General features: G+C 37.8%; 1 protein-coding gene across 6 annotated transcripts in view; it reads right to left on the bottom strand.

Annotated features, from left to right (window-relative positions):
* inpp4b (inositol polyphosphate-4-phosphatase type II B) overlaps window positions 1–8,782 on the bottom strand; it is a 698,832-nt gene extending 690,050 nt beyond the window's left edge. For 5 of the 6 annotated variants that reach the window (XR_009443252.1, XM_048533451.2, XM_048533492.2 and 2 more), the window contains exon 1: window positions 8,548–8,773. The gene's annotated coding sequence lies outside the window, so the exon portion shown is untranslated. Of the gene's footprint in view, window positions 1–8,547 lie in introns of all 6 variants that reach the window. The other variant, XM_048533444.2, reaches the window with a different exon arrangement.
* Between the last annotated feature and the right edge of the window lie 1,125 nt (window positions 8,783–9,907).

Here is a 9,907-nt window from a genome sequence, read left to right on the forward strand (position 1 = left end):
AAGCTGTGGCAAAAATGGTATAGCACTGGAAGGAAACTAAGTCAGAAGCATATTAACAATTAAGAAAAAGTTACCTACAGTTCCAGCAGATAAGTTGAAATTTTAATCATTTCAAGTTCATTAAACTATTAAAACAATCAAAAAAAAACCCTCTCTCGGCAACGGGCTGCAATGGGTCTTGCTAGAAATGCAGTATTGGCTGTTCTTGGAATTGCAATAATTGTAAGCTGTACCATGCTTGGATTATTTCCACTGTATTTAAAAATCTTTGAATTGGTGTTATAAGGGAATAAAGTGTTTTTTCTCAGCTTGTTTATCTTTAACTTTGTTGCCAATAAACTTCTGTTTTGTTTTATTGTTGACACAAAGTCTGCAACATTGCAAACTTGTATTTTAGTGAAAGATCACTGCAATTTTTAAAATATGATTTATCCAGCTAGGTTCCTATTGAGAATGTGAGTTGTCTGATACTAAGATCAACTGAACATTCCCTCATGACTGAGGTCATGAGATCATAATAAACGTAGTGACACTATTGTTTGGAAGGGAGATACAAGATTTTGATCCAGTCACAGTAGAGGAGTGACACTATAGTTACAAGTTAGAATATTGTCTGTTAGGAGGAGATGTTGGTCCCGTGCATTTTTTGCCCTTGTCTTTAAGGCGGTGGAGATTTTGTCTTTGGAAAGTGCAGTCAAAGGAACCTTAGTGAGTTATTGCAGTGTACCTTGTGGATGGTGCACACTGTTGTGACGGATGGAGTGCCAATCAAGTGGGCTTTTTTTTCTTGTACGGTTCCAAGCGTGAGTATTGCTAGAGCTGAATTTATCCAAGGAAGAGGAGCATATTGCATCACTTTGCTAACTTGTAAGTTGAAGATGGTGGATAAGCTTTGGGGAGATCAGGTAATAAGTTACTCGTGGCAAAATTCCTAACCTCTTACCTGCTCTTGCCGCCACATTATTTGCCTGGCTGGTATAGTTCAGTAGTCAATACTAACTGCAGGGTATTGATTGTGTGAGGTTCAATGATGGTATTGAACATCAAGGGACAATGGTTTGATTCTCTTATTGGAGATGGTCTTTGTCATTTTGAGCACAAATGTTACTTGCCTCTCTTTCGCACAAGTCATGATATTATCTAGGTTTTGCTGCATTTGGAAACGGTTAGCTTCAATTTCTGAGGTTTGAGAATAGTGCTGAATCATATGTGAACATCAGTATCTTGATCTTCTGCCATTATGATGGAGAGAAGGTCATTGCTAATGCAACAAAAATGGATGGGCCTAAGATACTATCTTGAGCAACTCCAGACCCTAGTCCTAGAGTTGAGATGGCTGATCTCTAACAGCCACAACTATTTCCTTTGTGCTGGCTATAGCTTCTTCATGCTACACTCAGTCAAATGTGACCTTGATGTTAAAAGCAGTCACTCTCCCCTCTGTATGTGCATTGTCATTTTCAGTACTGGGGCAATGAAAAGTGATCTTCCAGGTATCATTCCCTTCTTTACAATTAGCAGTGGTTTGATACAACTGCCATTTCATAGGGCAGTTAAGTCACCAACATTGCAGTCAGTCTGGAATCATGTGTATGAAAAACCAGGTAAGAGTGCAGATTTCCCTCCTAAGAGGAACATCAGCAAACCAGATGGGTTTTATGACGCTTGGCCAGGTTTAAAAGTTACCTTTAGATTAGATTTTTTTGTTTAATTTCAGGTGTTAGTGAATTTAAATGCCCCCCAACATGATCAAAATTTGAACCCCAGTAAATTTTCCTGGGGTTCTGGATTACCAGTCCAGTGACGTCACTACTTCACTATAGCCTCTTGCTCCAATGTCAGGGGGAGTTTGTTGGGGTCTGATCTATTACAGATTGCCATTAATTCCACAGAAGTGGGAAGCAATTTTGCTTGACACCCATCAGTCCAAGTGTGAATGTTGTCTAGATCTTCCTGCATGAAGACACAGACTATATCATAACCTGATGAGCTGTTAATGGAAATTGTGGTGTTTGCCTTATTGCCACTGCTAGCACCTTGTGGTATCTGCCATCTTAGACAGCATGTGGCAGAGGATAAAGATTATTTGAGATTGTTTGCTGCTATCAATTCTCATTTATCTGTACTGTGTTTAGGGTTTATCTAACTATAAGCGGTGGAGGATAGCCCACTGGTGAATTTAAATAGAAGAGGCACTTGGTTAAAAAGGTAGTTTATTGTACGGCAGCAATAAGTGCAGTTTATGTTGATTAGACATAATTACTAAGGACACTTGGAAGCTTTACAGAATGCATCTGCTCCCTTTAGAAGAGCGTAGAACTCCCACATCCAACAAAGGACAGTGCGTGACCCCATCAGAATGGGTGAAACTGATGCAACTTCAACATTAATTCTTTCAGACTGAAAACTAGTACAGAAATAAATGTTCTGCAATCATCAGTGCACATCTCAGGTTGGAAGCAAAATCTTCCATGATATAGCTGAATACTTGCAGTCTTTACTCACAGCTAGCCTCTGAAATGGGAAGACACTCAGACATAGGTAAAACAAAGGAAGATGGCCATAGTTATTTAGGCTAATCATCTCAGCTGCAAGGTACTGCTGCAGGACTTCCTCAGCAAGTTTTTTTTCATAAAGCACATTAATGATCAAGTTTAATTTTCCAGAACAGTCTAGCAATTTCATGATTATCATCACTGACACTAGCTTATTCCAAATTCTATTTTCCCTGCCATGGTGGGATTTCAACTCAGCCAATAGATTACTAGTCTGGTGAGCCATTTCCTGTGCTAATAGGTGGCAGGGTTTATTAAAGCACAGTGAAGCAGGATTCCAACTTAAAAACGTGATTCATGATTTCTATTCAATCATGTTCTCCTCTAAGAGTAAATAAATCTTTGCACAATATGAATAATGAGGGAAACAATATGGTTATTAAGGTAATTTTACAATTACACCGTTCAGGTGTGGTTTAGAAATTGTACATGTGTCATATTTAAAATCAAACTGGAAATGGAAAATTGGTTCTTTACATTGACTAACTGCTACATAAAAATTGAAAGAGAGTGCAGGAAAAAGCCATCCTAAAACATCCACAGTTTATTTCTACAAGGTTTACAAACTCTGTGTGAAAAAGTAAATCAGTGTTTCTGATCACGTCGACTGCTGGCAGAGTGACAGCTGCTGCTGGGACTCCAACTACAATCCACAACCGTAATGTGAAACTGGATCATTGCTAATTTTATTATGATATTTATTTAGTGTTAGCAATAGGAAGTCATTTTCCATTGACATCAAGTCTGGTAAAATGAGAAAGGTAACAGATCTTTTGTGACTGACAGTTTTCTTAGCATATTCTTCATAGTATTGTTATTACAGGTAGTTCTGAGAGTGCCTTTTTCTCATACTAAGCATTGTTTCTGTCATTCAGTATTTTCATAAAGATCATTATTCATTCCTGATTTCGAGCAGATCATTCTGTAACTCACAATATTCTTGGCTAAACTAAAGGAAAACTGCAGTCTAATTTATGACCCTGCTGTAGAAATGCTGCCGCAGTCATCACATCACGTGTTAATGGTTCTCTCCACAACATAAATTCCAACACTGCAGCATTTAACAGGCTGAAATCTCTTGCCAAAATATTTTTCAGATATTTATTAGATTTTTCAGTGCATCTTTATGCTACATTATAGATTAATTTACAAATACATACAGGATGACTCTTAGATTAAATTTAGTACCGTGATCTATTTAATAGGGCCAACATTTGCCCTTGGCAGTAACAGGGCTTCTGGACGGAAAGAAGGGTGAATAAGAAATTGCATTGACTACTGGGAATAGTCGAGATATAGTTTTGTGAGCACTTCTTAGATATATTGATCTAAGTGGCACAAAACTGAAATCTCCCATGTTATTTGATTACCTGGGGATATTTTTGGTCGGAAAAATGTTGAAACTGTGGGGTCGAGAGAACAGTGTGTGTACTGCATAACGAAGGTAAAAGCTGGGTGTTATTTCAGCCATAATTCTGTGAAGTCAATGCATGTTCCAAAATTGCTTATCTGCATATTTGTTATGGCAAGTTGCATTTGAGAGATACAGCTTCATGCTGCTAGAAGTAAGAACTGAATCTCATTATAAATTGTGCTGCGCAATTATTCCTTGTACAGAAAGCCAAAAAGAAAACACATGAGCTTGATTCTTGCATAAAGGATTAGGAATTCCTTCCAAGATACTTGGACCAAAAATATAAGAACTACAAGCAGGAGTTCACCATACAGCCCATTGAGCCAGACTGGACATTCATTATGATCATGACTTCTCACCCCATTAAAAAGGCAAACTATTTGGAGTTGCCTGTTTGTCAGGCCAAAGTGAATTATGTGAAGTGCTTTTAAGAAAATATCTGGCAACAGAGAAAGTATTCTAGGGAGACTCAATAGTATTAAATTATGTCTATCATTAGTTTTGGAAACATTACATTGTTTAAAAAATTCTATAATGTATCTATAATACATTGTAACCAACACCATTTTCACAATTAAAACAATATTATTGAACTCACTTATTGTCCACTTCTTGCTTCTGTGTCCCTATTTCACATGAAAATCTACAACTGTAAACACGGTCACTGCACTTCAAAGAATGTTGAGAAGATTTACTTGAACAGGAATGAGAAACTTCAATGTGAACAGAGAAACTGGGATTATTCTCCTTAGATCAGAGGAAATTTAGTAGGTTTATTCAAAATTATGACAGGTTTTTACGAAGTAAGGAAGGAGAATGTGTTAATAATCAAAGAAAGAGATTTAAGATGCTTGGCAATGAATAACAATATTTTATAGAGATAATGGGAACTGCAGATGCTGGAGAATCCAAGATAACAAAGTGTGAAGCTGGATGAACACAGCAGGCCAAGCAGCATCTTAGGAGCACAAAAGCTGACGTTTCGGGCCTAGACCCTTCATCAGCGAGGGGCATGGGAAGACGGTTCTGAAATAAATGGGGAGAGACAGGGAGGTGGACCGAAGATGGATAGAGGAGAAGATAGGTGGAGAGGAGAGTATAGGTGGGGAGGTAGGGAGGGGATAGGTCAGTCCGGGGAGGACGGACAGGTCAAGGAGACGGGATGAGGTTAGTAGGTAGGAAATGGAGGTGCGGTTTGAGGTGGGAGGAGGGGATAGGTGAGAGGAAGAACAGGTTAGGGAGGCGGGGATGAGCTGGGCTGGTTTTGTGATGCAGTGGGGGGAGGGGACGAGCTGGGCTGGTTTTGGGATGCAGTGGGAGAAGGGTAATTTTGAAGCTTGTAAAGTCCACATTGATACCATTGGGCTGCAGGGTTCCCAAGCAGAATATGAGTTGCTGTTCCTGCAACCTTCGGGTGGCATCATTGTGGCAATGCAGGAGGCCCAGGATGGACATGTCATCTAAGGAATGGGAGGGGGAGTTAAAATGGTTCGTGACTGGGAGGTGCAGTTGTTTATTGTGAACCGATTTAAATATTTTATACATAATCAGAAACAGTCCATAGCTATTTTCAAAAATAAATTGGATATAAACTTAAAAAGAAAACAAAAGTGCATGACAGGGCAATCAGGAAGGAACGAAGGATAGAGATACAATAATAGCTCATTCAAAGAGTTTGCAGAGGAACTTGGGTTAATGATATTCGATGTGACAGAGCATCTTCAAATATGAGTACATTCTAATGACACACTGCAAAAATTGGTAGACTGACCAGAACATAGCGAGTGTAGTACAATCTATGATAACAAGTTGTGCATATCATGTTTCACTGATTTCAATGATCCCACTAGCAAAATCTAGTTTTTTTCAATGGAAATTAGCCCCACTACAAAGAACATTTGAGTAGTGGATGTGTAGCTTCTCAAAACTCGCTAACATTTGAGTAGGTTCTATCCAGGTGCAATGATGGGATTTAAGCTGAGACAAATTGAAAAGGTAGCCCACAGTAGTGTGGATTCTACATAACAAACTTGCATTCATTGTCTAATAAGATAACTTGCCAACTGTAAACAAACTGTAATGAAGCAGTGGGCATGAGGAAGCAGCTGCAAGGAGTAAACTTACACAGGGCAGAAGCATCCATATGGCATGCACAAAGACAGCAAGAAAGAGATCAACTTTGACTCTGAAAACAAAATCGGGAAATTCAGGTTCACAAAAACAAATTTGGACTGTGATTCATGAATCTCTTGATGACAGAGAATCTATTGCTGATTTGAGAAAGCTGATGAAAGTATCATTGTGTAAGTTTGGTTTTGTATTCCAAACTGGCCAGTCATTACCAGGAACAGCTGATACTTTTTGGATTGGTTTGACAAGATCGAATCACTGTGAATGAGTCAAGTAACATGAAAACTATCCTATATTAGTGGCTTTAAAAATTATGTTCAATTCAAATTAACTCTATCTTCATTTTCACAGTGCAGCAAATTCTACTGGAATAATTTTCTGCCGGTCCAGTGAGGATTCATTACAGGGAAGTTTAACTGTAATTCTATAGTGTCAGGAATCCACTGTCCTTGTTTCCAAACTAGAGCCCGATACCGGAACAAATTAATACTTTCATTGCAGAAAACTTTTTTTAAAACCAGCACACAACAGCAAAAATAGTATTCTTACTGGTCAATAAATACAGAAAAGACTGAGTCATATAAATATGGTTGCCTGGCTTCAGCATCAAAATCCCACTCCCGGCCCTCCAAATCTCTACATGGTTCATAGGCCAGCGTAAAAACCTCTGTTGTGCAATCCAATAATTCCAGTAAATGGAACTGAGAGATTGTTTAAAAACAAGTTATACCCACAAATTCAATGGATGTTTTTGATAATTGTGATTTATATTTTCCATTATTATGGTATCACTGCTTTATATAACATTAAAACTACCTATAAAAGAAATTATTTGAGTATACACTAGTCGTAAAGTAGTTTGAAAAATCTAAAGTACCAGCAAGTTATGCAGCCACAACTATTTAATTTTACTGAGTAAAAGTCTGAATCATTGGTAGTACATACACCAGTTATGTGGAAAAGTTGTTCCAAAAAATTCATCAGGTTATGAAAGCAAACACAATAAACAATCAAGCAGTGTTACAACTAAATGTCCACACAGTGATTTAGCTTCAGCACAAACATTCTGCACAATCAAATAACAACACATATTTTTAACAGGGCTTTTAAAATGTGCAACTTACTTGTACAGTACACACTAAAGATCAAGGCCATGCAGAATTTTGGATTTTGCCAGATTTCAGGTTGGGTGTTTTGGGCAGTGGATTGTCCAGGCTAATAAGGGTCAAATAGGTTCAAAGGTTTCTAGCCCTTAATAAAGTTAAAAAAAATTAAAGAAAGGATGCATGGCACATTCTAAAAATATCCATTTTTCAGGCAACCCCAGTTTTAGACAGGTAATTTGAGAGAGAGTTTATCTGTGGATAGATTGTTTAAACAAAATAGCTTTGTTAGGTGCAATGACAAGATATTTTTATTGAAAGCATAGGCCAATTGAAATTACATACCATCTTCAACGGTTAAAAGTGAATTTGAAAGCGGTGGCACAAGACAAAGTGGTTTCTGATACGAGTACTGTGACAACATTTTTTATTCTTAATGTGACAATCTTGAAAGCTCAAAATATGCAGAAGCCATTGCACATTGCAAATATCTTTTAATAGTCGGTCTAAGAAAACAATTGCTAATGAATTGCTTATTATTCCTGTCAACTTTATTTTCAATGAAAATTAATCAGAAAGTATTAGATGTCATTATATCAAGAATAGGAATAAAATACATATCTTAGAGTGTAATTACTACAATTGGCAACCCTTTTAGAAAGATTCTATTTTACAGAACAAATTTAATAGAAGCAAACCAGCATACCCAACAACAATTGAGTAAAAATACAAAATACAGTTCCTACCAATATTGAAAATGACTAAACTACAGCATAAAACTGAAAAACTTTAATGCATAATTAATCAAGAAAGAGGATGCAGGATATTCGGAAGCATGTAATTGTCTTTGTTTTTAACCTGTACGTTGGAAACAGCTAGAGTATTTATAAGATATTTATTTTGCTGCATCTCTGTCATCACACTTATCACCTAATTAAATTTTAAAGCTGTTTATATCACACCTTGGGGACACTCTCCACATGCACAGATTGAATTCAATTTACATGTAGTTTTTACAAATGTTTGCACTGTTGAATTGATATCTGACATGCATAGTTGCTTCCTCAGCCATCCCGACAATTGTTAATTAGCTCTAATACGCCTCATCCATACTTGAAAAAGCACATTACTTTGCTACCGATATCCTCACTAGTCAAAAATATCTCAAGAAACATCTGACACAGTTTACAAAACTAATCTCAGAAAGTTGAATTCAGCACAGAACTCTACGCTTTGTTAAATTACCATTAAAAGACACTAGGAAAATATTACGACCATAAAATGAAAAGCTTAAATTGGAAAACACAATAAAACCTAGGTAGAGAGAGATATGGTAATTACTTACACTGCTTCTATTTTTCATGAAGAAGAGCAGGTTTCCTTTCAAACGGCACCATCTTTCTGTTAGTTCTGCAGAAGAAAATGAAACATTAAAAAAATGGTATTTTGCTGGTGAAGGAAAGATGGTTCTGAAAAAAGATGCATCAATAATAAAGGTCAGGGAAGAAAATCATTAGAAAATTCCTGCTTCAGCCAGCAGCTGCATACATATGACAGCCTGCTAAATGCCAGATAACTCCCCAGAAGGCTCTTCTTACCCTGCAGCTGAGAGATTTGGTGACTGCAGCAGAAACCATCTGTTTTTTCATTGGCTTCTCATCTCAGAGGGAAGGAGAAACTGGAACTTGTGTGATTTTATGTAAAAGAAGACAATGGACTTTTTAAAAAATACAAGAAAAAGCTCACGATAATGTATTACTGCAAAAAAGATAAACTAGCTTCAGTTCAGACAGGGAAACAAAATCAATCTTCTTTTTTAAAAAAAAATGTGACCATGCTTTTTGGTTCAAATTATTTTCAGTGCAAAATATCAAATAATTTCTGAAGCTAATTTAGCAACACTCAACGTTTAAAGAGCAAATCAGAGAAGTATCTTCTCTGGCAGGCAGTTGAGAGGAGGTTCTTTCAAAAAAGAGCACAAAGTAAGAGAGGACAAAAATTCCCCATTTGAAACACAAGGGTTTAAGGAGAGTGCGGAAGCAGCAGGAGCAGGAAACAGACTTTACAAAATCAGACATGCATAAGGCCTGCCAATTTTCATGGGAGGGTTTCATTTAAATAAATCTACATAACATACCTCACAACTGGCCAGGTAACAGTCCAGCAGATAGGAACGTTCATCTATGGGAAAGAGGCCATACCTCGAGAGTTATGTGAATGAGCCATGGTATCAATGGATCCTTACAATGTGAAAGGAAGCTATTTGGCCCATCAGGTCCATACTGGTCCTCCTAATATCATCCCACCCTGAACCATCCACAATCCTATCTCTGTCACCCTGCATTTCTCATGGCCAATCCACCTAACCTGCACAGATTTGGACTATGGAGGAAACCGAAACACCCAAATGAAACCCATGCAGGCATGGGGAGAACGTGCAAACTCCACACAATTGCCAAGGGTGGAACTGAACACAGGTCAATGGCACTGAGAAGCCGCAGCTCTAACCACTGAGCCACTCTGCCACCCATAGTCAATGATGGATGTAAAGGTTTAAGTGGGATGGTAGGATAGCAGGAATATTAACACCTGTAAGGTCACCTCCAAGCCACTCATTATCCTGACTTGGAAATATGGTCTCTGTTCCTTCACTGTCATTGGGCGAAAATCCTGGAATTCCCTCCTTAAGGGCATTGCGGGTCAAT

This window comes from Stegostoma tigrinum, chromosome 1, assembly GCF_030684315.1.
Source record: "Stegostoma tigrinum isolate sSteTig4 chromosome 1, sSteTig4.hap1, whole genome shotgun sequence".
Taxonomy (NCBI): Eukaryota; Metazoa; Chordata; class Chondrichthyes; order Orectolobiformes; family Stegostomatidae; genus Stegostoma; species Stegostoma tigrinum.